This window comes from Salmo salar, chromosome ssa21 (genome assembly GCF_905237065.1).
Source record: "Salmo salar chromosome ssa21, Ssal_v3.1, whole genome shotgun sequence".
In the NCBI taxonomy this organism is placed as follows: domain Eukaryota; kingdom Metazoa; phylum Chordata; class Actinopteri; order Salmoniformes; family Salmonidae; genus Salmo; species Salmo salar.
The window spans coordinates 47,154,316-47,160,315 of record NC_059462.1 but is presented as its reverse complement, the minus strand read 5'-3'; positions in this window follow the sequence as shown (position 1 = coordinate 47,160,315).

Sequence of the window (6,000 nt, the reverse complement as noted above, 5' to 3'; positions counted from 1 at the left end):
TGTTTGTTGTTTTCAATGAGCTGACAACTGTCTTTTGACTGAAAAATGCTATAATTTACTTGGTAGAAACTGTGTATCTTTCAGAAACTCAATTTTCTACAATTACCCTCTGTGGCAACCGGATAAATATAAATAAACATTGAATAGGAACTCTACAGCAGATGAGTCCCAAGATTGGTCCATGTACAGTGAATCCATCAGATTTCATGACTCTGTAAATAAATCCTTGTTTTCTCTTTGTCTGATATATTTGCCGGGATCTTGAAGCAACATGAGTGCTCAACTATGGCATTACACAGAGACGGGGGGCAGATTTATCTAATTGTGGCTGCATTAGCCTTTTCATATTAGCTCTGGTCCTCTCCCTCTGTTGAAGTACAGCATGGCTGTAATAATGGGAGGGAGTGGAAATAGCATTTCCATTAGCCAAGTTTTCGTACTGCACGTTCAATTGGAAGAACCTAAAGAGAACAATCTATACTTGATGAGAGATAAAACCATTTTACACACAGAGATGCAACACAGTGTAACATCATCACGGAAAAAGGAGCCATTTTGGTCAGGGCCTACTTATGTGGCTGTTACGGTGTATAGTGGTCTACAGACGTCTACAGTTGTCTATCTGTCTGTCTTTGTACGTTCCATTTCATTTGTACACTAGAGTGTACAAATTAAATTGTAAAAACTAAATGAATTGGCCATGTTGCAAATGTGTGCAGACAAAACGAGTATACTGAAGATCAGAGTGAAGAATGTCAAGAGTTGTAACTGTGATAAGTTTCATGATTCAGAGGTCTTGGATGGCCCTGTAAGGGTGAAGGAGGTTGAGGTGGCAAAAGTCAGGGCGGTCCATTGGATCTTGTATGCAGAGGCAATCTAAAGAGTTAAGAAGGCAAGTGACAATAGTGTTCAAGTTATAGTCATGGCCTCCCGAGTGGTACAGTGGTCTAAGACATTGCCTTGCAGAGGATGCACCACAGCCTGTGAATGTTTTTAACTGTTGCAATGAACGCCACAAAATCCACCTTTCTTACACACAGCATATCCAGATTTCTTGATTGACAAACTCTACGGCTCAAGAGTCAAGGAAGTTGAAGAAATTGGTCATCATTGTGGCTGCGATAGAAAGGTATCTGGAACTTCAAGAGTTCACAGCGGAAGATCTGCAAGGGGTATCGGCAATGGAAGATGTGCTACCCTCCCAGGCTTCTCAGCCTGTGCAGGGAACATATTTGGCTAGGGTGCATTTTGTTCAGTGGTGTTTCTGGTAGTTAGTATGAATATATATTTTTTTGTGTCTTATTTTTTTCATCCCGCACAGCAGCTGGTGGCAAAACACCTTTATTTGTTGGTTGTAATCCATCAATAAACCACAAAGAAGAAGAACAATGCGCACTGAAGCTTACATCAAATTCCTCTTCTGGCTTATATAGTACTTTGATCCGTCGCCATCATTCATGCGTTTTGGCGTGGGACATTACTTTTCCTTCCTCCTGTTGGTCAGTAACCTAAATATTCAGTGGGGGTTGTAATGCGTTACAGAAAAATGGATTTCATCTAATGTCAATGAACTAATCCAATCTTCCTTGAGAGGTAAATTCTTACTTTTGTAGTTGCTAACCTGGTCAGTAGATAGCCAGTGGGATTGCAAATGTTCATAAACATAACTACTTTCCAAACGTGGATCTTTAAGGTCTTTCACCCATTTATTAACAGCAAAGGAAAAAACAGCAAGAATTCCCCAAAGGCTGATATAATTACAGTAGTCAATGTGTTAACTGTGAGCATGGTAAGAGCTGCATGGCCTGCTCTCCATCCATACCTGTGCTTCCCTACTTTCTGGTCATGTGACCAGTGACCCATAACCATAAGTAAAGTCCAAAGGGCTTCTACAGCAATTATTACATTTACATTTTAGTCATTTAGCAGACGCTCTTATCCAGAGCGACTTACAGTAGTGAATGCATACATTTCATACATTTCTTTTTTTTTGTACTGGCCACCTGTGGGAATCGAACCCACAACCCTGGTGTTGCACACACCATGCTGGCGTTGCAAACACCATGCTCTACCAACTGAGCCACAGGGAATTATGTCGCATGTCTGTCACAGTATTTCAAAGTGATGTTTTTGACTACAGAACATAACTTGTGCCTTAGCCCATACATTGAAGGCGTTTTAACTTTCAAACCCACATGAGTGCCTGGACTTGGATTTGTATGCCACTTAGCAACTATTTGTGGTTATATTTTTTGCCTTTTGTGACTGAAATATATTCCCTCCAAGAGCACCTGTGGTTGTTTTTAATTTAAAAAAAATAATAATAAAAGTAATCCCAGCTCCCGTCCGCGGAGGAGGTCTTTTGCCTTTTGGTAGGTCGTCATTGTAAATAAGAATTTTTTCTTAACTGACTTGCCTAGTTAAATATAAATAAATAACATAAATTGTTTTTGGAGTATCTGAAGCACTCCTGCTACTTCTTTTCTAGAAGTACATAACAACTTTGACTATGTAACAATTCTGCCCATGACTGAAAACAGATGACTCCCTGAGCTAATGCACACAAGGATGATTTCTGTATTTTGAAAGTTACATATCTTGAAAACTTGATTGCTGACAAACAAAACATTTTGGGACTATGCCAATAATAGACTACTGAAACAAATACCAAAAGATAGTTTTGGGGTAGTATTTTCACTTCCTCGTCTCCCAGCCCTTCCAATGTGACTATCCCTGGTGCCCCTCCCTCTTTTTCCCGTGCCCCGCTACACAGTTTCTCCCTGAAGGCAGTCATTGAGTCTGAGGTGCTAAAGGAGCCCCTTAAACTTGACCATAAAAAAACATCTGGGTCAGATGGTTTAGATCCTTTCTTCTATAAGGTTGCAGCCCCTATTATCACCGAGCCTATCTCTCACCTTTTTAACCTGTCTCTCCTCTCCGTTGAGGTTCCCAGTGCTTGGAAAGCAGCCACAGTGCGTCCTTTATTTAAAGAGGGAGAACAAACTGATCCTAACTTTTATAGGTCAATTTCTATCTTGCCCTGTTTATCCAAAGTGTTGTAAAAACTTGTCAACAATCAACTGACTGGCTTTGTAACCTTTATTTAACTAGACGAGTCAGTTAAGAAGAAATTCTTATTTACAATTACGGCCTACCCCGGCCAAACTCGGACGACGCTGGGCCAATTATGCGCCGCCCTATGGAACTCCCAATCATGGCCGGATGTGGTACAGCCTGGATTTCTTGATGTCTATCGTATCATCTCCGGAATGCAATCTGGTTTTCGCTCAGATTATGGATGTATCACTGCAACCTTAAAGGTCCTCAATGATGTCACCATTGCCCTTGATTCTAAGCAATGTTATGCTGCTATTTTTTTTTACTTGGCCAAAGCTTTTTATACAGCAGACCATTCCATTCTTGTGGTTCGGCTAAGGAGTATTGGTGTCTCTAAGGGGTCTTTGGACTGGTTTGTTAACTACTTCTCTCAAAGAGTGCAGTGTGTAAAGTCAGAACATCTTCTGTCTCAGCCGCTGCCTATCACCAAGGGAGTACCCCAGGGCTCGATCCTAGGCCCCACGCTTTTCTCAATTTACATCAGCAACATACTGTAGCTCAGGCAGTAGGAAGCTCTCTCATCCATTTATATGCAGATGATAGTCTTACACTCACATGGCCTCTCCTTGGATTTTGTGTAAAAATGCTCTACAAAACTTTCTAACTGTCCGACAAGCTTACTTACTCTTAACCTTGTTCTGAACACCTCCAAAACAAAGGTAATGTGTTTTGGTAAGAAGAATGTCAAATGACTTGGTTTCCTCTATCGTAATCGCTCCTCTTTCACCCTAGCTGACAAATTTATAGAGGTAAGGGTGCTCTCGAGCGGCTAGATGTTCTTTACCATTCTGCCATCAGATTTGCCACCAATGCTCCTTATAGGACACATCACTGCACTCTATACTCCTCTGTAAATTGTATACCTGATGCAAGACCCACTTGTTGATGCTTACTTATAAAACCCTCTTAGGCCTCACTCCACCCTATCTGAGATACCTACTGCATCCCTCATCCTCTACATACAACACCCGTTCTGCCAGTCACATTCTGTAAATGTCCCCAAAGCACACACATCCCTGGGTCACTCCTCTTTTCAGTTTGCTGAAGCTAGCGACTGGAATGAGCTGCAAAAAACACTCAGACTGGATAGTTTTATCTCCATCTCTACATTCAAAGACTCAATCATGGACACTCTTACTGACACTTGTGGCTGCTTCACATGATGTATGGTTGTCTCTACCTTCTTTCCCTTTGTGCTATTGTCTGTGCCCAATAATGTTTGTACCATGTTTTGTGCTGCTACCATGTTGTATTGCTGCCATGCTGTGTTGCTACCGTGTCATTGTCATGTCGTGTTGCTACCATACTGTGTTGTCATGTGTTGCTGACATGCTGTGTTGTTGTCTTAGGTCTCTCTTTATGTAGTTTTGTGGTGTCTCTCTTGTTGTGATGTTTTTTCCTACACTTTTATTTTTAATCCCAGTCCCATCCCCGCAGGAGGCCTTTTGCCTCTTGGTAGGCTGTCATTGTAAATATGAAATTGTTATTAATTGACTTACCTCATTAAATAAAATGTAAAATACAATTCCTTTAAGCTCAATGGGCTGAACAGGCTTGTGTTGCTCAGGCAACCTGGGTTCAATCCCAGTTGGTTACATTAGTTCAATATTCTCTACTCGGTGTACAAGCGGTACCTTAGAGAGCATATATCCATGTCTCTAAGTGTCTGGTGACCATCCACTGGCAGTGATGAAAGACTTGAGCTGATACATGGGGAAAAAATGTTTTAAAAAGTGGACTAGGCTAAATTTATTTTATAAACCATGGTCTGTATCAGTAATCAGAGCCTGTAGGATGTTTAACATACAGCCTATGGCACAGTGTCAGCAGGGATGCCTTAGTCTAATAGCTGCCTGGAGAAGAGATAATTATCCATAAAACTTAACTTACTACTAAATTCCTGAATATAATTTCCTCATCTTAATGGATCATACACATATTTATTTTAAATGGATTTAATCAAAACAATAATAAACATTCTTTTAAAAATCTAATATAGTGTAATACTCGCATACTCTGTGGCTGCAGGTAGCCTAGTGGTTAGAATGCTGCACTTATAACCGTAAAGGTTGCAAGATCAAATCCCCGAGCTGACAAGATAAAAATCTGTTGTTCTACTCCTGAACAAGGCAGTTAACCCACTGTTCCTAGGCTGTCATTTTAAATAAGAATTTGTTCTTAACTGACTTGCCTAGTCAAATAAAGGTAAAATAAAATTTTAAAAACTCTGACAGTGACGAGCTGTCCACTAATGCGGTTCTGAAATTGTTTAGTGCATAGCTAGAGGAATGTTAAAACTAGTTACAGTGCCTTCAGAAAGTATTCATACCCCTTGACTTTTTCATTTTTATTTAACCTTTACTTTACTAGGCAAGTCAGTTAAGATCAAATCCTAACCTGGATGATGCTGGGCCAATTGTGCACCGCCCTATGGGACTCCCAATCACGGCCGGTTGTGATGCAGCCTGGAATCAAACCAGGGTCTGATGTGACGCCTCTAGCACTTAGATGCAGTGCCTTAGACAGCTGCGCCAATTGGGAGGCAATATTTGACTTTTAAGCACATTGTTACTCCTGAACTTACATTTAAACTTGCCATAACAAAGAAATTAAATAGTTATTGACTCAAGACATTTCAGATTTTCATTTTTAATGAATTTGTACACATTTATTAAAACATAATTCCACATTATTGAGGTATTTTGTGTAGGCCAGTTACACAAAATCTCAATTGAATCTATTTTAAATTCAGGCTGTACCCACAAAATGTGGAAACAGTCAAGGGGTGTGAACACTTTCTGAAGGCACCGTAAACACACACACTACAGTGCCCCCACCCTAAAGAGAAATTGAAAGAGAGAAATTGATAGAGAGAGGGATATT